General features: G+C 32.3%; 1 protein-coding gene across 1 annotated transcript in view; it reads left to right on the top strand.

The window, feature by feature from the left end:
- The window catches only part of LOC119840731, a 104,570-nt gene that overhangs the window by 13,849 nt on the left and 65,593 nt on the right, over positions 1-25,128 (top strand). The window contains exon 2 of the mRNA XM_038367449.1: positions 13,837-13,873. The gene's annotated coding sequence lies outside the window, so the exon portion shown is untranslated. The remainder of the gene's footprint in view (positions 1-13,836; positions 13,874-25,128) is intronic.

Below are 25,128 nucleotides of genomic sequence, written 5' to 3'. Positions count from 1 at the left end.
GTAGTTTTTTAATAACTTGATTAGCTTATAAGACTTATCTAGAATTTACTGGAGTGAATGCTTTTCAGATTGTGTTAGAGGAATGCGAACATAAAAACTAAGAACAGTTAAATTACTCTTATTTGTCGTTGCGTCCTGCAATGTGATTTAATACTGTAATACGCTCGAATGTACATGCGTTATTCATACAACTTATGAAAAACAAATTTTATAATAATTATGTGAATGAAATGATAATTGATTTGAATCAAATCGACGTATATTGTAGAAGATACATCTTTTATAACATACAAATCTTAATTAAATCAAAATCTAGTCCAAAAAGTACGAGTCGGTGCGACATTGAAGACACAAGGTGCACAGTTCAAAAAAGCCAAAAATATATATATTAAAAATAAAATAAAATATAAAAAAAAAAAAATAAGCAATATACTCGTAAGTTTAAAGTGTATAAAATATTGTTGGTCTACTAAAATAATGTATAAATCTCTACTTCAATATGTTCTACTAAGCTGTGTTCAGCAAAAACTAAAAAATCTTTTGGCGTTGCTTTACGAACGAAATGGACAATTCGTGCAATAAAGTATCAAGATAATTTAAACATTTGGGCGTTCGTGTGATTATCTAACTTCAAGTATCTTGATGACACTAAGATTGCTTCCGATGTAACTTTCTATTTCATAGCGTTTCCGTTTGTCCGAGTAATGATGAGTGCTAGCACGCATTATGGCTAGTTTGGAGTTTGTAGGAAGCGTAATTGTATAAGGAAGTTTTATAAAGTTTTTTCTGTTGTAAGACATAATTGAATGAAAGGTTAGTGTCTCTAAGAGATTGCAATGATGTTTTGTGTTAAAAGTAATGCTTGTGCAATGACACTACTAATTTTAGGTTCGAAAATTGGCTTTCTCTCATATTGCGAGACCGCGCTCATTTAACTACTAAAGTAATCTAAATAATCGCTGTACAAATGTAGATCCTGACGACATTACTCATCACAGAATTATTGGCAGATAGGTACTTGGTATTATGTGTAGCAGTGATGGCTCAGTGGTGAGGACCTCGGACTTCAAAATCGATAAGTCGGGGTTCGAGACCGGGCGAGCGCGCAGGAAATATATTGATTTTTCAATTTATCTGCGCATGTAGATAACATCACCACTGCTTAAACGGTGAAGGAAAACATCGTGAGGAAACCGGCATGTCCAAGAATTAAAAGTTCGACGACATGTGACATCTGCCAACCCGCACTTGGCCAGCGTGGTGGATTATGGCCTGAACTCTCATAGGAGGCCTGTGTCCCAGCAGTGGGAACATATACTGATGATGATGATTATGTGTCAAACATTGTTTTCTCAATCAAAACAAGCGTTCTACTCCTGGTTTTGGCTGTTTACACACATATACATTTATTTATTTATTATTATAAATTATAAAAATTTACAATTTACAATTGTACATCCATTTCAGGTAAAATGTCATATGATACATAGCAATTATTAGAAAAGTAAACGATAAGACTTCCCTCTGTGCTAGTCCACCGACTGGGTTACAGCAGTGAAGAATACATATATACATTGTATATCCATATATCTATATCCTATCTCAGTCAAGTTGAGTATAAGCCATAAAAAGAAATTCGTATCCAAGTTCTACGTGAAAACTTAACAGACATACAGGCAGACAGACTTTTAAATTGATATTCTAGCTAAGAGACGAGATAAAAACGATACATTGAAATCAAATTATACATGTATGCTTCTTTGTTAGAAACGTTTTATGGAAAAACGCGTAGTGGCCACGGAACGGATAGAAAACTTGATAAAAACGTATTGAGGTCTGTGTTGAAGCGTGAAGCCATTCATATGTGACTATCTGATTGTATCTCTTTTGTTTATATTGGATGTATGTCGACGGTATGAGATATTAATAATCATTGATTTCTCTTCACAATCCACAAATATCACAAGTATACTCGCATAATTAACGTTTGATTTACAGTTCTATCTATATTTATATTGTGGTGAATCGAAATAGCTAGGTTTATTACAGAAACAATATCTTTTTATGCTTATTTTTTACAAATTGAGAAAATGTTTACCAAAGTTCTACCCTCATAATTCTATCGTTTATTTTCATCGTCCATCCTTTTATCCCTTGTCCCTTAAAAACTGGTTCTGCATTTGAAGAGACCTCAACAAACGTCCATGGTTAGTGATCGCTTACCATCAGGCGAACCACCAGTTCGGTTGCCTGATTTAAAATATGAAAAAAAATAGCCCTAGATCAATTTTTTTTCTATTGAATTGTTGATTTCGTGACTGAATAAAATCTTCCAAATGTGTACCACATATTGCTTAAACATCTTCATGTGTGTCAAGACAAAACAAGGTCGCTTTTTGCTGACACACTTCCAAATTGAGATGACTATTAAATAAAATTTGTTCTAGTCTAACTTTCAAAAACGAGAACTCAACAACATTTGAATATCACATGAAGGTTAACATTTTGATTGTAGTCTATTTAATGTGGACGTTAAAGTTCCTTATATTTTGCGAAAACAACGCAACGTGGAATAAAGAAAAAGAAAAAGTTAATATAAATTAAAAATGGAATTAATGTATATCACTATAAAGTCGTCATTTAGATATTACCTTGTAGTCAAGAAGAAAAAAATATTCATTGATAAAGTGTAAATGTTTAAATTTCACAGAATAATTTTTATAGACTCATTATAATCATCAACATCAGCCCATATCTATGTACCTGTTTCACTGCACCGAAAAAGTACATAGGGGATGAGGGCTCAAACCATAATCCTCCACGCTGGCCAATGACAGGTTTTCACATATCACATATCGTAGAAGTTTTTTTTATTCTCGAACATATTCTTCACTGTTTCGAGCAGTAGTGATGTGGATGTGCAGATAAATTAAAATGCCAATTGACTCTTTACTCGTTTGATCTCGACCCTCCGACTTCTCTATCGAAGTTGCTTCTCACCACTAAGCCACTACTACTCACTATGATTTCTAAAGATTAATCTATGCAAAACTTTGTTAACCACAGCGCCGGCACCGAGCCTTGCACTGGTAAATTATATTAGACAATCATTATATTGAGCTATTGAAGTGAAACCGTCAATTCGTGTCCAGTCAAACCAAAAACGAATCTTATTGTTTGAAATAAAGTCTATCTAACCGAGAAATGAGTTAATTTGAAATTGTAGACAGATGTTTTTCGAAACTTCTTGCGGAGTGGAAAATCGTTCTGTTTCGGGTTATTGACCTTTGGTGTGTTGTGCATTTGTGTTGAGTATAAAAAATACACGTTAGGTTATTTATGAGAGTGCATATATGTGTGACGAAAGTTATTATTATATTTTTATGTGTTGATTATGTAGGCACGTTTCTATGTTTTAAGCAGGTTTGATTTTAGTTGAAAGTAACAAAATATTGACATATTATATAAAATATTTACTCCTGACGTATACACAATTTTATTTAAAGCTAGAATTGTAAGAGATCTTACTGAAATCAAAAGTATAAACATTCAAATTAGTCATTTAATGATTCAAACATTATTAACAAAAGCCAGAAAATTCTCACGGAATAAAAAGTATGACAACAATTCACCCCACCACGTATGCACCTAATCACTAATTGTATACTATTGTCTAATAAACATTTATGACGCAATTTCTTTGTTGAAGTCAAGGACCTGAGTGCGGGACGAGAGTAGAATTATTATAAGATTTTTATCTCCGCTCTTAGATTCCATGATTTTGTAATTCGTATAGTCACGAACGGTTCGTGATCGAAATGTTAAATGGTTTTGGGTGCGAGTGTCCGTTATTTTTATGGATTTTGTGTTTTACTTGTGTTCTCATCAAGTGGGGCGTTGTACCTTTGAACAAAACAACGGCTTATGTGTGTGACTTTTCAAAATATATCAAAGAGACTACTACTCGTAGACTTATCACTAAACGTTTTTGTCACATTCATTTAGTGTTTTGGAAGGTTTATTGACCTTTTTCGTTATTTATTTTAACCAATCTTACTGTATTTTGTTAGTAAAGTAACTTCAAAAATGAATATAGGCTTAAGTATTAAGTCGCTGCATCATTGCGTGACCTACTTATGATAATACTCTCGTTTCGTAATAAATGTAGATAACAAACTATATATAGGAAATTACGGAACAAATATACAACATTAGGATAAAATAGCCCATCTTACTGTCTAGCTCCAGAAGCTAAAATCATCGCTACTTTTGCGACATGAAACAAAGATAAAAAACACAATCATATTAGCATTATTAGACATTAGTAAGGATGTTAAGGATTAGTCTCCTTAAAGCTCCATAACACGGACATATATAAGAACATCTGACCTAAAACGTTCGATGACAATACCCACAAGCTGAAAGCTACATTTCAAGGTGACGGGGTATGTTTACAAGATTATTCCGATAAGTCCAGTTTCAAGATCCGGCTGCGGTTTGAGTGTCAATGTCGTGAAGGATCGTGAGAACCTTGTGATTTACTTTGAACTAGATTATTGTAGTGTAGGATATTGTACGGCGATTGTGCAATGTGTGGCTAGTTTTAAGTACCTATGTGTGGGCTAAAAAGGGCGTTGAGTGTATGTCTTTGTTGGAGAAATGGGTGAATATGGACATTTCCGAAACTCATATATAATATATAATTATTTTAATACATTGGATAAGGTACACAAAGAATAAGATGAATCAAATATCATGGATATTAAAATAATTATGTTCCTCCAAACGCTTCTAAAAATGTACCTTCAGTTGATATCCATAACGTAACATTCAAATTCAAACACTAAAACATTTTAGGTATATAAAGATTATATAAAAAACTGAAAGTTTTACCGTACTGATGTGTAAGAAGATATCTGTACACAGTAATGTAAATTTATTCGAAACAATATTCATAGAAATAATAAATATTTACATACTCTTTGTGTTTATTGTATGGTCATATCGATTAACAAGCAAACAATTACTTTTTATGACACATACGATAATAATAGAATGAAGAATTTATGGAGATAGATTATGTAAAGAGCTGTGGCCAGCTTACGTATACCTTATACTCTTATATAGTATAATGTTCCCTCATCGATCTTATATCGTGGAGGGTTTTCGATATATGCTAATTGCGGAATCTCTTCAAAATTACATTTATCTAACCTATATTGGTATTTTAAAAATATTGTTATTGGAAATGCCCTCATGGTGGCGATTATACTTTTTTGTATAGGAATCTTTTGTTCAATCAATGGGGTTAAATCTATGCTAATATAATACTGCTGATGACCTCACTATATAGGTACCTAGACTTATCGAGAAAGAAAAACGATACGAATGGAAATACGAATACGCTCACACCATTCTTAGCGGATACGAGTGAAACCGCGGGGCACAACTAGTAAAGCATATTTATTCAAATCAAACGATTTTGAGGCCGAGATCACTACCATAAATCAATAAATATTATGTTTGTAATATTTACACGAATGTCTATTCATGTAAATATTTCTATAATTGAGAAGAAAGTCGCTGTTCGGCGTATACCGATATCACTCAAGTATAATTTCGTAATAATTTTGATATTTTCGACAGATCTTGTTATAAGTGACATGAGTGATGGGCATAACTAAAAATATTTCAATTTTCTAAAGTATTATCTCTATAAATGATATGTGTAGTCGAGCACGCTTCGGCACGAATCGCACCGGGGAAGTACCACACCCTCACAGAAAAACGACGTGAAATAGCATTCTGCTGTGTTTCTTTCGGTGAGTGGGGGAGCCGGAAGCCTATATCCTTTTCCTCACCCATCCCAGTCCTTTCCTTTATTCCTATCGTCAATCCTTTCTTAATCGCTTTCCAATGTGAAGACGGCAATCCATTTGTAGAGGCGTAAGGTCTGGAATCGACTTAACGCCTCTCTAAATGTTCATGGGCGGTGGTAGCGCTTACCATCAGGCGACCCAACAGCTCCATTGCCGACGATTACATAAAAAAATTACCCCATATTTCCCTAGGTTACGGAATCACGCATAAATAGCTCGACCGATGTAGCTATTTATTTTGTTGTTTTGTTTTAGTCAGGATTCTGTAATTTAGGAGACATTCAGACAGTCATGTAGGAGTCAGACACTGCTGGTCTTAAGAAACAAAAAATTCAAAAAATTGCGCCCTATTGATTAATTTAAAAATTAGAATTTATCGGCTTTTCGTTTGACAGTTCGCGCGAAACCAGCACTAACTGTCAGCTAGTTGTAGAAAAAAATAAAAATGATAATAAATATTCGTGATTACCAGTCGCAAGATTCTATGAATACGCTTTTTAAAAAATTCATAAAATAATTAAAAACTTAATATACAATTTGGTGGGAATTTTGTGTTCATAAAAATAAGTAAAATTTTTACTTTTACCACAGATAACTAAACCCTATACTACTTTTACTAAAAATCAGACTTAATTCATCAAGTAACTAAGCTAGGTAAATTAACTAGCTTTTACTTTTTACATTGAATTCTATTTAAACTGAAAGATACCTCTTGTATATTCTGTTGCATTGTTTTAGTTAAATTTTTCACCTTAATTTAATACACATGTATACGTTAAGCATTTATTTTTGCAATGCTAACAAAGTATTAATTTTACCTTGTGAAACGCATTCCTACGTTTGTCAATGTATATCAAATTGCTGTATAACTGTAATTGAGCTATCTCGGATCGTATAACTTCATTGCAAGATACTTAGCGAATCATGTGTGACATTCGAGAGATTTTATTACAGCCAATGGTGTGAGACGAGGTCATAATTTGAATTTTTAATGCATCGTTTTTACGGCTATTGTTAATGGACCAATTAGGTTTCTTATGATTCTTCGTATATTGCTGCATCCATATTGATGATTCTCTGATGCATTTTTATTGGAAGTTATATTCATAACCCCAATTTATTCATAAATACTTAAATAAAATGAAAAATTATATAATATAGGAGTTGTAAATGTATTTTAACAACAAAATAAGAGTCGAAATAGATTTGCGATGTCATCATTATCAATTGAGGGTATAAAATATTATGATCAGTGGATTAGATTAGGCGAAGAAGATACAATCAGAAAATAAGACAGAATTATTACTATCGCATCTATAATACATTATATTTATTTATACATATAACATGAATTACATTGATACATAGGTTTTTAGCAAAATATTTGTCAAGTTAAGCTTATCTTGCACATCTATTTAATTTACATTATATTATTTATTGTTTACTAACTGCGCCTCGCGGTTTCACTCGCGTAAGTCTGTATCTGGGATAATAAGTTGCCTATGTGTTATTCCAGTTGTCTAGCTATCTACGTACTAAATACCATTGCAATCGGTTCAGTAGTTTTGCGTGAAAGAGTAACAAACACACACATATCCTTACAAACTTTCGCATTTACAATATTAGTAGGAACAGGATAGGATATTAGGAGGATTAGTAGGATATAAACATCGTGTATGTTGCACTCAGTATATTGGAATTATTTCTATACATTAAGACGTATAAACATCCAACCAGACAGGTTCCGAACCAGGCCAGGGTAGCAAATGTTACTTTAAGATGTTTTAAATTCATGACAACAACCAATCCGCTTTTATCCACCATATTCAAGGTCCATGACGAAAATAAATGTTGATTCGCAAATATTCGTACGTTGGGAAATTGTAAAGTAGGTCACAATTTTTATGATAATTTGTTGTTTTTAAATATTTAATATAAAGTAGTAAAATTTAAAACAACGGAAGTGTTCAATTTGGAATATCCTTAATTGAAAGATTATTCTATTGGTTGTTTGTGGTGGAATAATTCGTTTGCATTACATCCCTTTGCTTAAGGTGATTCTGCTACATGGCGATAAAACAAATTTATCTACAATTGTAAATGTATGAAATAAAGTTTATCAACTCTATAATGAAATTGAATAGTTTAGGGATAGAATAGAAAAGCTTAGTTAGATAGTTTTTTTTTTATGTCATAGCGGGCAGCTGAGCTGGTGGTTCGCCTGATGGTAAGCGATCACCACCGCCCAAAGAAACCATCCGCCGCAAGAAACATTCGCAAAGATCTCTGGGAATGCGCTACCCGCTTTTATGGGGTAAGGGAAAAGGAATGGATTAACGACTGGAAAGAAGGAATGGACTGGGACGGGTGAGGAAAAGGAAACGGGCCTCCGGCTCCCCCACTCACCGTACGAAACACAGTGGCATGCCACTATTTCACGCCGGTTTTCTGTGGGGGTGTGGTACTTCCCCGGTGCGAGCAGGCCCAATTCGTGCCGAAGCGTGCTCGACTCCCACAATAATTTATTATAGGTAGTTAGATTTATTATAGGTAAAAGCATTAATGGCTATGGTTATTCATAAAAAATATAGACTAATACGTTCTATGTAAATTTGAATTACGGATAATTACCAAAATATGCACGTAATAAAATCAAAAGCACGCCCAAAAGCATCCGTTATGCATAACAGTATAAAATCAACATTTACATAATACAACGTGATGATTGCATTTCTTAAAATAGTAACTTTTACAAAGCTGTTACACCGTTATTACAACCGTACAATTGTTGCAAAAACTAATTAGTCGATCTAACGTTACCTATTTCCGTATGAAGATATCTTGTGAGAAAAAGGAAGCATAACTTTCACCATTGCGGTGTATGTGTGCGTTTATGTTGCAGCACACACACATTCACATACGATTGACAATTGTCTTTGGAAAAGTTTTGACGAGGTGATGAGACCATGGGACCTAGTGACATTGTGTATGTATTGCTTAAACCAGCTTACATTTTGTTGCTCTGTGGCTCAAATGGAATATGATTTCGTAATTTTTTTTCCTTATATAGTATTTGGAAGTTTCCTTTGGTAATGTTATTTAAAACAAACGAACTTAAAGAAAATTGTATAAACGTTGCATCAATAATATGTAACAGAATTTAAATACATATTGTAAAATGTGTATAATCATGACAAATTAAATAGCAGAGCCCCGTAAAATGGATCGTACAGATATTTTAAACATGATGTTTCCTAATAAAGTAAACTATTAAAAACATTAGATTAGATGCTCTGAGAGTAATTCTTTAGGAAGAAGCATTCAATATAAACCAAAATTTGAACTGTGAGATCAGTAGATACAATGTTGTCTGTAAGAACTCTTTTGTGTTTTTAAACACAAGTGTCTGTTTTGAAGAATTTCAAAACCTCCTCACGTCTTGCGTTACAAGTGTTTAAATTGTTATGTAAATTTAAATACAAAAATCTAGCGATCTTTGACACTAGCCGTGTTTCGAAGTTTTCACTTGTTAGGCTAAAACTTAATAAGCATACGACAGGTAAATTGTATGACTGTACCACTATATAGTTGAGAAATAATTTTAATAGATACAATTAGCTTGTTAGTTGATAGTTAGCGATGTTTGTAAAATGGCAAGCAAATTAAATATGAATAAACATGATGATTACGAAACACGAATGGATGGCATGCTTTTGTGTCTTTATTCATTGACCTGTAAATATAATAATAATTATTAATGTTTGCGGTTGTGAGATTTTTATGATACTGTGTATGATATTGAATTTGTGAACAAGAAAATAAAAAATAATATAATTTTTATGTATGTATGGTTTTAAGGGGCAAAGGTTAGCTACTTCAAAATATTTTCAATTGTAGTGTTATGAAACAACAATACATTAAATTAATGATTTAGATTATAATGTATTTAAATGTATTACTTTTTCTAGATTTTGAAAACAGTTGAATACGCAGTAGCTGCGACAACAACAATCGAAATCATAATGTCATACCTTTTTAAGGCCAAGTCCAATGTGAGTAAAAGTTTCATGTAGGTACAAACGATACGTATCTCACGAGTGTAAAGCGCAAAGGATAAGCGACTTTAAAATTGCCTCTGTAAAGATTAATATGCCTTGAAAACATGTGGGGTCATCTTCAATACAGAACGCATAGTCATTGACAACACAAATCTTGTTGTACGCAAGTGAATAGAAAGCACGTGAAAATGACATTACGCGTGGATTAAATTTGGTTAAATAGCCAATGAAAGTGGTTTTCTATTGGACTATCGCCGGTGCTGGAGAAAATGGTAATATCAATAGGCATACAATGGTCTCTTACCTTCTTTCTGTGACTTTATTTATAGTTTAGTCATATGCTATTGTAATTTACGAACGCGTTTCGCTAAAAATATCAACGTATTTTTATAGCGAATGCTACATACGTTCTCTTTCATTTCTTAAGAATACAGAACGACAGTTTGAATTTTGAAGAATTGAAGGAATCTTAAATATCTGTGGAACTGTCTAACGATGCAATCTCGAGTGAAACTCGAGCTTAAGATAGTTGACTATTCATTCATTTAACCAGATGTAAACCGGTAACAGTGTAAGGCAAATACACTTCAAACAATAACATAATAAATCAGTCTAACTTCTGTGTGTTCAGTCGTTTCTAACACAAACGCTTAGCTAAGGACCACAGATGTTTATGAATAGTAACAAACTTCATTAGTATTTCTCCTTCACTGGTTCGTATTAACCTCTGCCACTAATGTTGGTATTGTTTTGTAAACGCTTACTTAATACATTCTGTGGGGAAAGAATAGTTTTTTAAAGTACTCGTAATAACAGTGTTGGCCTTTGAGGCGTAGTGACGCGTGTTTATTTTAAAAAATTTTCTTTGAGATGTGTAGTATGTTTATATATAGGTATATGTTGATATGTATATGCAATACACGAAGCATTGCATACAATGTATGTATTCTATACAATATGAATAACTGATTAATGTTTACACAACATTTTTGAACAGCTTTTATATCCATATTTTTGTATATTGGTAGATATTTTAGTATAGTGTATTATATTGACTATTCTATTATATAGACTACTAGCTGCACCCGGCAAACGCTGTTCTGCCTTACTCTGATCATTTAGAGGTATAAAAAATAGATATTAGCCGATTCTCAAACATACCCGATATGCACACAAAATTTCATAAGAATCGGTCAAGCCGTTTCGGAGGAGTATGGCAACGAAAACTGTGACACGAGAATTTTATATATAGACTATTAAGCCAACATTCGAAAATCCCAATTGCTCCTATTAATAAAATCAAATATAAGGTTTGCTGCGACACTGATATATAAAGCGAAAAACAAAAATTAACCATAATAACAGTTATCGAATTTCATTTAATCACTTTCGGTTCGATAAGTGCGTAATTATTAAACTAAACTGGTTTAGGCGGATATGGATTGCGCAACGCGTATATTAAACGATAATTGTTGTGATTATCTGTTAGTTTAAAAAAACAAGATAATATTATATAAGTTTGGATAGCCGTTTACTTTAAAACGGAACTTTCTTTCACAAATATATAGAAACGATAAGACTTGACCGTGGCGATTTAATGATTGTGCCTATACTTTTCGATATTTCGCCAAATGCACACGCACAAAGGTATGTATAAGTTGTTCATAGAAATAGTCCACATTTAATGAAGTAGCCATGCACGTAGCAGATAATTACTAGGTTCACGATTAGAATTCAATATGCGCAAGAGTTCAACGGCTTATGATCACATGCCTACGAGCAGTGTGTGGTCTATGTTATGGAAGATAACATCGATAAAATATAGCGTTACATTGCCTTTTTTTCTTCGTAAAATTACTACTGGCAATAAAATTTACGAGGCTTGAATGATGCGTTTCATTTTGGATATTAGTATATGTTTATATTAAATCGGTCGGGAGAGAAATGTATTCTTTTATGTCGTTTTACGAATTCTTGTCTAGAGATCTGTTGGCTTAATAGCGCAATATAATTTCAAAGCATAAAATACACAACGATTAAATAATATGTTATTGCTAAAATATGCAACATTGCTTGCAATTAGTCACACGTAAATTACAGCAAAGTTAAACTTCCTAAACGTAAGGAAATACACATAAAAATCAAGTATCGATTATTTAAAACAGCCGTAAAATGTTTGTTGTGTGGTTACGTTTCCGCTGATCGCTTTTAATATGTATCCGGTGTCATTGTACCGGTATTATAAGATTGCTTACATAAGTAAAACCTTTATATTTTTTTACACGATATCGCGCGTTAAATGAAAGTCTCTTTTTTGTGTGGCCAGCTTTTTTGTTCTTGGGGAATTGTTAGACGGATTAAAGCCTCTGCGTTTGATACGGTTTTGGACTACTGCTTCGATCCTTCCAATTCTACTTATTTAGTTTTATATAAAATGAAATAATTTTAACAATTGTTTCAGCATCCAATCTTGAGCTATTTATTAAAGCTGGGTACTCATTAACAATTGCAACATTAGTATCAATAGAAATGCTCTTTGAGATCAGAGATCTGTCCACTGCAATTTAGACCTTTTTACTGTGGGAGTCGAGCACGCTTCGGCACGAATTGGGCCAGCTCGCACCGGGGAAGTACCACACCCCCACAGAAAACCGGCGTGAAATAGTGGCATGCCACTGTGTTTCGTACGGTGAGTGGGGAAGCCGGAGGCCCATTTCCTTTTCCTCACCCGTCCCAGTCCATTCCTTCTTTCCAGTCATTAATCATTTCCTTTTCCTTTACCCCTTAAAGGCGGGCAACACATTCGCAAGGGCACTACCTCTGCGAATGTTCATGGGCGGTGGTGATCGCTTACCATCAGGCGAACCACCAGCTCAGCTGCCCGCTATGACATAAAAAAAAAAGACCTGATCTGTGATAATATCAATATTGCATCACAATTTTTATATTCATTATTTTACTCTAAATATAACCTTAATACAAAATATTTCAAAGTAATCACCAAAAACACTTGATTGATCGATTGATCCGCTTTTTTATCTACTCCAATCATTTCAATAAAATCATCTGTAAGCATCGAATATTGCATAACAGTGGAATAATATATTATTGAATCTCGCTGACAACTTTATGTATGCGGCTGTATAATCGACAAACCACATCTGATGTATCAAATGGGATGTTAAACTTATCAGTTATGCGTGCATATGTTATTTTGTCGAAACCATCGGAACCTGTTCAATCACCTCTCACTTATTTTCACTTTCGATGGTGGTAATGTTGTATTACGTTCATGAATTTGGTTGCACGATGACTTCCGCGGGCGTTGTCCAATAATTCATGCTTTTGTATATTATCCTATATTCTCACCTTTAAAGTATCAATACAGTACAGGACAATTGTAACAATTGTATAAAAACAGTTTAATCTAAACAGTCGCTTGTCTCGGTTGGGTCTGGGTTGGTCTCGGTTTGAAAACAGAAATGAACTAAGAACAAAAAAATAAAATAAAATGAACAATAAAAATAAACTATATCGTATTAGTATAGTGTAGTACACTCACAAATAACGTGACTTTCTATTGGTAGAAGGATTTTAAAATCGGTTCAGCAGATTCAGTGATTACCTACCTCCTTCAACGTCACACATTCACAAACTTTACTTCTTTATAATCTAAGTATATGCATGCAAGGTGGAATAATATAAAATGCACGCTATAATTGTGTGAACTTATTTTGTTTTAATGATATTAAATCTAATATAATTATGCAAATATATTTTGTAGATAATATCATCTTCTATTGCAAATGAAAATGCAGTGTTTAAATAGTTCAGTATGTTTTTTGGTGATTTCTAAATAATGTTAAAAAACGATTTAATATTATTTTTTTTCTTTTCAGATTGCGACGAATAAACGGATCATATTTGTTATTTAAGGTAAGAAAAACAATTAAACATGGATTGAACATTTCCTTTTTGCAATTTTAATTATTAACTAAACCACATCTATATATATATAAAAGAAAGTCGTGTTAGTTACACTATCTATAACTCAATAACGGCTAAATTCGATCATGTTGAAATTTTCTACAGAGAGAGAGTTTCAGATCCTTTAATCCCGGAAATCGAACGGGAACGGGAACTTTGCCTATCTTTTTCTATCTTTCCTGCAACTATGCGGGCAAAGCCGCGGGCGGAATGCTAGTTTAATATATATTATAATACGCACCCAGCTCATAGTTATTCAAAACACCAACATAAAATACCTGGAATAAGTTTATAATTTAGTCTACAATTTTGTACGCTTTTCGTGACTTAGCGTTTTGCAGAAAATCGTGATTATTGCAAAATCCTTTTTTACGATCTGTGCTTGACCTTTGACCCCGAGTGATTTATTCTAGATCGAACAATTTTTTGATTCCATTAATATTAGTGTTTTTGGACAACGCTATCAACTTTTAAATTATAACGTTATTGTATTCTTGAATGATTGAATGATTTGCCTCTTAAAATATCCTATATTTCATATATATATCTATTATACTTTATTTAAATAAGAAAGATAGGCAGGTATGCACATTCTGTTAGAGATAAATTATTCTTTTGTTTTTTATATTATTAAATACTTTAATGCAGTCATAATATTATCCTTTTGACCCGGAAATTTTTATGGCTTCATCGTATTTATTAATGTTAATATTTAAATAAATAAATGTCAAGAACGCATTGAAATTAGATATCTTAGAGTAGATATTTATTAAGACTGGTAATAAATGTGTAAATTTTAGAAAAATGCTTGGAGGTTATGTTATATATAATTTACATGATGCATTACCATTATACACGACAATTTAGAAACATAATAAAAATATAAAATACGTCTACATTGAAATTTACTATAACAAATTTGTCATAGTAAATTTCATAATGTATATTTTTACGTTTTCAACCGGTTGAAGAGAAAATCAAAACCTGTCAGAATCGACTTAGCGACACCTGTGAGATTTGACTTTCGCCAATTCGCCTAGCACGTTATGTAATAAAGGTCTCGGTCAGGCAACCTCTAGAGTAAAGTTAGGAGCAAAATTCTATCTAGATTTATATTATTAATGACGTATCATACTGACATTCCACGGAAAGAGAACAAAAAAGCAGCGTGAATTCGTTTTAGACAAATTTTCTCAATGCACGTCACGTCACTTCGCGCGTCTTTACGTAAATCTACACGACCGATTTTTATGGTGATTTTTATAGATAGAGTGATTCAAGAGGAAGGTTTATACATATTTAATATCATATATTATACTATTTCGCTAAACGCTAGTAACATGATAATAATGTTTGAATAGTCCTAATGGAAAAGTTTCTAAATAAATATAAAATACTCATCAGGATGAACTGTCCGCCTATCATGCAAAGCTTTATAATATGTATCGAATTAAAAACAAAAATATTGACATATGTTATAAATCAGTGCCCGATAATAATCGATTGGTGAAATCGATTAACTACTCGTATTGTCTATGCTCGATTTCTCTTATCCATTATGAATATAATCGCAGCGTCGATTTATGATGCATTGTTTTGATAGTAAATAATACGCTGAATTGTATTTACGAATTAATCTATGACCTGACTGACTGAAAAAGAGAAAGAAGGAAAGCAAAATTAATATTTAACATGTTTTTACATTTTTATCGACTATTTTAAATGACATAAGATATCGAATAGCCTGCCTACATAGTGGAACTTAAGTGGTAATCACGCGTACGAAAAAAAAATTAAGAATTATCATATTTTTGTCACTTGAGTACAATATTTAAGATTTAATGCGTAGGGATGATATTATTTCAAAATTATGTTCGTAGGTGCTTAATTTTTAGACTAAGAAATATAAATGCGTACTTGTCAATTAAGGGTTTTGAAAAATTATCTACACGTGCATGGTTCGTTTTACTTTTATGCCATTTTACGCGCCTTTTGTGAAACGTTTGAATGATTACCTCATTATTTCCTAAGTGGCGGATCTGAATTGTGTTCAGTTTTGCGCCAAACGTAATTGTGGGTGAAAATTGCCGCAGGGTTATGTACTAAAGGGTTGGATGGTTGGTTTTATTGTTCGCTGTGACTGTTTAATGTTAAGAACAGATAACGAAGGGGTAACGTTCAATTTGCAAAATACAAAGCCAGTAAGTACAATAATGTAGTTATAAAAGAACTTTAGAAAAAGTTCCGTTATACGTTGCACCGATTTTTTGTATTATTTTAAATCTGGTTAAGCAACTTATATATTTAAAAACAATGGTATACAACATTTTTATTGATATTGTAGTTTAAAAACAATGTAAATGACGTAATAATTTAGTTATTTTCGTATTAGTTTCTTTACTTGACCGTATTGTAATAATAAACATAAAGAGAGGAAATATTAGACCAAATAAAATTAATAAAAGATCCGAAAGAGAGTGTATCATTTAGAGAATGTTAAAGATAATGCGTATTGACGCAGGTATTGGTCCATCACGCTATTAGTAAAAAATGTAAACATTCAACCTCCATGAAGTTACTATAGTCATAATACGTCATCAGGTACAAAATAACTTAGTCGCTCATGTTCGATTCCATCTGCTAATGCAAATGGACGTTTTATACAATTACATGTATGATAGACGTTTCCATCGACGGTCCTTGTGGAAGCGAATTCGTGTGATTGACAGGAATTCCAGTTTACTTCCGGACTATGGATTGACTGATGTAACGCAATTTGCTTGCGCTTATATTAGTTAGATTATATAATTAGTTACTGTAGTCTCCTCTTAGCAACCGACGTTCCCAAAAACAAAAAGGTTCTCAAAACCACAGATAACATAATACTGTACTGACTAGACTGTATTTTGTAGTGATTCTTTTTACGATTGATTGGAAATTTTATCATTTGGTCCCGTTTTAGAATCTCGAGTGGTACCTTCTCTCTCAGGAACGTCGATGTCCCTTTTTATAGGACAGACAAAGACAGTTTTCTAATCGACTGTATTTTTTAATTGAGACCTTATTTCCTCCACATAATTATCTTTAAAGTGTTATGGATATATGACTATTTTGTCGACATAAAATTTACATAATTAATTGCGATACATTGAAAAATAGCATTATATTCTTGTAAATATATTGAAAAGATTCCTAAACTGATACACGATTATACTTATTTCTTAATATCTGACGTAATTGTAACTGCATCCTACACACAGGTACCTTGAATTTATAATGCTCATGTAATGTAAGTTTTTCTTGAAGGTTTATGGTTTTTTTAAAGGGAGTCGTATCGGATATCCTATTCTTGATCGAACCTTGTAGTTATGATTGATGAGTAGTTCCGAAATAGAGTTTAATAGTATATTTATAAAATTTTATTTTCTTATTTAGTAACATTTAATTTATCGAAGTTTTTTAAACGATGGAATAATTTAACATTACTAAACGATTTAACTATTATGTATTTTTTATGACGAGAAAGCATATCTTAATAAGTATAAATTTATAGTAGTTCCTGATAATGAATGAAGTAGCAACTGATATATTGTTTTTGTGTGTTTGTTACTTTTTCACGCAAAAACTACGGAACCGATTGTAAAGAAATTTGGCACGTAGACAGCTGAACAACTGGAATAACACATAGGCACCTATTTATCCCGATATTCCTACGGAATATGGACTTACGCGAGTGAAACCGCGGGGCGCAGCTAGTTTACTATAAAAATGATTAAAACCCATGGCTTTGGTTTTTAAAGTATCAGTGTTAGAGGTTCTGGCTTTTGACGTATCGAGACTGTACCCTCTACTTGATAAATATATGTAATATATAATAATGGTCCCGGCATCGTCGATGCCACATAATATATAGCTTATGCCTCAGTGAAGTTGCAGCTTTCTAATGGTTGTAGATGTTTTGAAATGGGACGAGTAGTTTTAGTGAGAAATCATTTATTTCAGAAACCTGTTCCCACGACACAGGGAATCCTAATGTGGGAGCAAGGTTTCTTAATCTACATTTTACAATTTTGTTTTTGGTAAATAAATTATTTTTTATTGTTTATTGGAAACAATTTGCAAACAAAATTATAATTTTTCCTTTTTATAATATAAGAATGGACGAAGGATTTTATTGAATAATTATTTATACCGCTATTCCAGTTAGAATCTAACGTAGGTATATGTGTATTTATTTACTCAAGGGACATGACGGTATTAGCAGTGATGTCATAAATAATCTGATATTTTTCCTTTCAGTTTTATATCATGTTTGTTCCTGTAATTAACTTGATTACCGTCAGTGAAGATGTGATCTAATATACGATGTGCAGAGTAATATTATTATTCTATATTAGGAGTGATTAAAAGGAATATTATGGTGGAGTTAATGTTTTATGGAGTTTTTTTATATATTTTTTTGTTTGAAGTTGTTTTTGATATCATCTTGACTTGTTTTCCCTTTTAAATTTTCCATCTCGTAATGATATGCACGAACAAAAGTAATCGAGGATTGGAGATTGATTTATTCTCTATTTTCTACGCTTTCGAAAGAAATTTTCAATTAAAAGATGGCAGTTAATGAGTTTTGTGGAGCGTTAGACAGTACCTAAATACAAGTATTATTATATTCGTGGAATTTTAGTTTTGGAAGAAGTTAGCACGACTGCTTTAACAAAAGTATGAAGCATTTAAATTTTTCAATTAAAAATGTATTGGTGATAATCCTTCCTACTATTCTACAAATATTATAAATGCGAAAGTTTGTAAGGATGTGTGTGTGTTTGTTGCTCTTTCACATAGAAAGAACTGAACCGATTGAAATGAAATTTGGTACGTAGATAGCTGGACAACTGGAATAACATATAGGTAACTTTACCCGATATTCCTACGGGATATGGACTTACGCGGGTGAATCTGCGGGTTGCAGCCAGGTTTTAGTAAAGCTCATAGTTTTTGTAATTTATAGTGATCAGTGGAAAATTGAAATATGTTCTTTCCATATTTAAGTACCTGGATGACCGAGCTTTGCTCGATTTGACTTCGTGAAGTTAGACGCCATCTGCTGGAACTTTAATTATTCGCCAAAAAATAGTATTAGCATTATTATTCGCCAATAAATGTCAGGAAGAGTCGCTAAGTTTAAGTGGATAAAACACGAATATGACATTTTCTGAAAAAAGATTCCTAGCTAGATCGATTTATCGCCCCCGAAACCCCCTATATACTAAATTTCATGAAAATCGTTGGAGCCGATTCCCAGATTTCCGAGATTGTGTATATATATATATATATATATATATATATTAAAGGTATAAGATAATGAAAAAAGCATATATTTCTACGACTTCAGACCAAAAAATACTTATTTATTGGCTACTTATATGAGGCTTTGACCTTAAGGAAATCCAAAAAAGATTAAGAAGTTTTTGGGACTGCTCTCTCAGCGGGGTGAATCCATAGGAAAAGTATAGCATAATATATAAATTTTAGGTTTAAAGACTTTATTTATTCATAGTAGCAAATTGAAATACCTTTATCAGAGATAATGTGTATGTTGTAGCGAATAAAAAGGTCGACAAACATGGCTATAATTTATAAATAACATTCTGAGAAATATTTAATGAGCTGACTTGACAACAAAATTCGATTCACGGCTGGTTTGTAATTACACAAATTCTCATTTAATAATAATTAATTACTTGTCAGTATTTGATGTGTCTCACTAAATATTTTTATCATTATATATCAGTATTATGTAGCGAAACAAGAGGAAAAGGATTCGCAGTAAAAAGAATTACTATACTAGCAATATATTTCTTAATTGTGCTAAATTTCTAAACAAAATAATGTTGTATCTAATCTTATTTTAGCAGGTATTTTAAATGATTTCCTTTTTAAGATAAACATAACAAATAAATATTAGTCATTTCTGTAGATGCATTATTACACGAAATTAGTAAATATACAGTACGTATTGTGTATATGTCGGGGTTACTCTTGACGATCTGAACCGATTTTGATCACGTTTTGTTGCTATATTTTAGTTTTTTGTAGTATTTCTGTCTAGGCTAGGACGAAAGGCAACGTTAGTGTTATCTAATGTGTTTCAATTTATACTCTTTAATTGCTTATAAATATTCGATTCTTTAAAATTTATGAAAATAATGTGTTTAAACAAACGCATATCTATATTGCTATTAGCTTTCGGTTATTCATTTAATTCTTTCACCATTTTAACACGCTTACTAAGCCGAATGAGATCCGCGATAATGCTAAAAATGTAGAAATTATCATTTTAACCGAAACCCACGTTTAACACTGTGTTGCAAAAGATCGCGTGACTGGATAGTTGGCGCCTTATCGTTAATCAGTATGTTTGTTTGAACGTGGTCTTGTGGCCTAAGAGGTTTACAAGGCAAGTACTGGATACATTTTTTCTGGCAATTTCGATGACGTCAAATAAGATCCGTTAGTGACGAAGAAAAACCTCCATGAGTTCGGTACAAAAAGTGACCTGGAAAAGTTATTTATCCCACTGATATTGATAAAATTCCGTTAGGCAAATATTGAATAAAACAGTGACCTCATATTGAGAACGAAAATACTACTTATCGTTGTCGTGACTTAAAATTAAAACGTTAAAAGCAAGTATTAATAACGCTAAAGCTACGAACGTGTTTGTTATCGAAAACGATATTGCTATAGCTAAATCATATAATTATTCTTTAAACTTTGAAGTTACATGGTTTTGTTACGCAAAAAACACGGAAGCGGGTAAATTTAATGAATTTAAAAAACCATTTTAATATTTGTTCATAAATATTTATGTATAACATGTATCTTTAATTCCAACCGATATTTGTGCGAGTCAAACAAAAAACAGGACCGGTTGATCAATCTGAATATTATTATGTCTGTTATTGATAGCCATATTGAAACAAAAGAAGTAGGTAATTGGATCTTGGGTACCTTTCTTCCGCATAGTGAGGTCAGGCGTGACCAAGGCGAATTCTAGCTAGACGGAGCCGTGAAAAAATATTGTAACATTGATATCGGAATCGCTGATAAACCTACCATTATCAATTGTAAAAAAGACCAATTTTTTCTGATAATGAAGCCGGAAATATGCTACTCTAAAAGTATTTTAATGAGCCAAAACTAGTTCGATAATGAAACGTTAATATTCTGGTATTAATTATATAATTACGGTAATCAGGTAAATAAGCAGTCAGTTTTAAAAGACATACTAATGCAGAGAAATGGAAATTTGAAGTTACGTGCTCTAAAATACAGATCTCAAGCGGATTCGTCTAGATGGGAACGCGATAGGAAATTATTTATTGCGCTTTTACTTGCATTTTTTTCAGATATCTCTCTAAATTCTATTGTTGCATGTAAATTGAAGATAGGAGTTAGATAAAATGACTACAATCTCGTTTAAATGACCTCGTCTACTTTCCTCGGTGCCTTATAGCATTATGATTCCATTATAAAACCATTAGTTGGATAGCTGGGAATCTCAGCAGTTATTTCTGTATGCCCTTTCGAAATGAAGTTTACACGACACTTGTAGCTTAAGTGCATGACAGTGTTTAACTTTCGATTTTGTATGTTGGCGAATTGTAGAGAAAACGCAGATAACATTGGCACTAAAACTACAACAAGAATTTTAATATAATTGGTTAGTGAGAGAACATTTTGCAAATCACCGTGAGGAAGCAGGTAGGTAAATTGTTTAAAGATATTTTTTTTTCCGGTCTTTTATCTTTTTTTTTGTATTCACTTTCTACTAGCTTTTAATTTTTCCTCTTTTTCTAGTACAAGCTAGCTTTTCGCGCAGCTTCGCAAATGGCTTTTTAATATAAAGAAGAAGCAGTGGGTATGACATTTTTTACGGCTTTAGATGCATCTCGTCAATTTTTTTTAGTTTAGCAAAAAACTATGTAGAAACCTGTTTCAATTTGAAGGACCTATCCAATTACATCTTTTGATTATGTAATAGGATATATATTTTTTTTATATATTTATCCCCTAGTTACATGCATGTAAGCCACCGTTAAAACTTTTATTTCAAATACATGTAGTCTGAAGTAGAACCAAATCTTTGTCAAATTGATAGTGTAGTATTTTCTTATCGGATTCGGATGAAAGAATTCCTTTGTTCTGATATAGTTAAATCTACTAATAGTTTTGCACTGAATTAAATTTATATTATTTATACTCGAAAAGACGTTTAACTTTATGGACGTCCCTTAATAATAAATTAATAATAATGTTATGCGTTGCTAATCGGTTACAACTTCATACAAGCAAAATGTGTTGTTACAAAGATATTAACAATCAATTTTACATATCATTAGCTGCCCGGTATTTGTCATACAAGTGCATGTTTGTTACTTGCAGTCGTTTGTGAAATATTACTCCACAAAAATCACGATTCCGACATTTCAAACATCGTTATGGGTGGAATAAAGTTGGCATTTACGCGCATACCTTTAGAGTCTTGGGCACCACCGCTTTTAGGTATTTTAGAGTGCATTTTAAACCTTCTCAACTAAGGTTGAACGGTTAAAATTGCTTGCTTGCTGTGATTACAATAATGTGATAGGGAGGCGAATGTCTCACTTATAACTTTTAGTAAACTGAGCGCGAATAAAATTGAATATTTGTACATTCGACAGAAATCTTCTAGCATTTTATGATATTAATTAATTGGTTTACTGCTTACGTTTTCGTTACTTTGTTCTAAACAGAATTTATTTTGTTTGATCTACTCTAATGTATTCATAAAACGAAAAAATAAAACACAAAACGAAACTCCAATGGTTCGCATTGCGCGTCAAATTATAATAAATAGATCTTTTTTTAATCACATTATAATAAATAGGTCTATTCGATATGTATGTTAATTAATTTATAACAGTTTTAATATGTACTGTTAGTAAATGTTACTTTATTATTTTAAACATTATATTATACAGGTATTAGTAATTTTTACTAGTTAGTAACTCATTCGTAAACAAATACAGGAAAAATATATCAGATGTTAATAAAATTTTTGAGATATACTTCTATATTTTTAGATATATAAGAATATAACTTTGCCATGATTTTGTGATAGGAATAATATTGGTTTTTAACGCTCCAGTACATATTACTATGTCAATGTGTCGTATCTGAAACTTTCACGATATTCCAGCGAAGGATAACACCACCAGGACACAATGGATACGCGTGAAATATCATTTCACGCGTATCCATTGTGTCAAAAATTAATAAAAAACTAATAACGTTTTAATTTTATAAAAACTTAATAAGAACTTCTTAACTCATTAGGTTTTTTATTCTATCAAGTGCAGTATACGCCAAACATGTAACATCTCCTATATTAAAATTCCAACATTTCCTCGTAAGCCTCTTAAAGGGCATACAAGGACTCCGCAAGACTCGTATGAGGCTAACCAAATGTCGATCTAAACAAGTTTAGCTGGACCTCGACATATTGAATATGCAACGATGTCAAATGTCAACAATGCTATATTATGCGGTTCCTCGATTACTTTATTCTTTATATTTGTGATAATCATGTTTCTTGTGGGTTGGTGTGCCCCAAGGATCGGCTTTTGGTCCTTTGCATTGTACAGTTGTAATACATTGAAGATGTGTATGAAAATATTGATTTAACTAGTATCTCATATAATTCCATATTAAAACAAGCTCATAAGTCATCAAAGTTATGAATTTAACTCTTACGGTAACCGTGAAAGATATATGAGGTTTTTATGCGTAGAAAATACAAGGTCCATTTATGAAACAGGTTTGGCTAATAGTTACAATGACAAGCGAAAGTAATTTTATTGACTTAAGTGTTTTGTCATTCACGTTTATTAAAGTTTCGATTTAATTACTGCGATAATGTGATTGGCTATTGTATATTCAAATGAGTTATTGGCGCTGGCGGCTATAAGTGGTCGATTAGTTAATATTGTTTGCTATTAATTTATTTTGAATATCGTTTCATATTTAGCTATGCTGTGGAGTGAATATTAATACTTCGATTATTTATTCAGTGCTAATAGCAGCTATTTTATTTTCTAGTTAATTATTTTATTAGCTCAGTTGGGGCCGGTGTTGGTGATGAAAAATATAGTTAATAGATTAGGTGTTATTTACACTAGCTTTTCCTCCGCGGTTTCGCCCGCGAAGTTAATGGAAACTCCATATATTATGTTTCAGCGCGGTAAACTATGTCATGCTTTAGCCATCTTACTATCTCCAAACACAACAATCATATCATAAAATAGTCCAGTTGCGACGTGATAGGCATTTGAACGTGCAAAAAAGGCAAACAAACAAAGAAATGAACATACATATAATACTTGTATTTATTATATTAGTTAAGATAATAAGGCAAACTTAGCGTTATTAATTGATAAGTTTCCACACGAAAGAAGTAAGTAATATGTAAATAGTCGAACATTTTTTTAATTTAATTAAATATTTTATTAAATGCAAGTGGTGATTTGAGCTAGTCCTAATTAGGGCAAGGCTATAAGAATACTGATGCATCACAACTAGATGACTCACCTCTTATTTATAGATAGATAAGATCATATTGAAAATCGTAAGAATGTTTCAATATATTTTTATTAACACTAGATTATATAAATAACGTCAGTCATTCATCCAGCCACGGTTCTACTACTCACAACACCCAAACGAAAAGTTCTCACGCCGCGCATCAAACGAAAGTGAAAACGTACTTTTAATTAATTACATCTGCACAAATTAACTTCAAAACTTCTATGAGCGATGGCGCAACACTTTCATTACTTATGCACGAGATCGTCAGACTATTACGAGTGTAATCTCGTTTTATTTACAAACTGCGTCATTGTAAAGGTCTGGGAATCGAGATCGCGGATGAATGCGAAAAAATCCGATCGCACTTTCATCTTTCCCACTTTTGTCTTGCTTTCACACAGTATTCATATTTGTGTACCCAAATATAATTCAAGGGGCTAATGTAATAAAGCATTGCGTAACGTGCGCGGTTATTATGTGCTAAGTGTAAACATGCGATGGGAATTTAAACACTATCAAGTCTAATATTGTTATAATGATAGTTGAGTAAGATGTTATTTAGCGTTACATACGTTTGA

This window comes from Zerene cesonia, chromosome 7 (genome assembly GCF_012273895.1).
Source record: "Zerene cesonia ecotype Mississippi chromosome 7, Zerene_cesonia_1.1, whole genome shotgun sequence".
Lineage (NCBI taxonomy): Eukaryota > Metazoa > Arthropoda > Insecta > Lepidoptera > Pieridae > Zerene > Zerene cesonia.
Note: the sequence above shows the minus strand (reverse complement) of the source record. Positions and strands in the feature narration are given on the sequence as shown.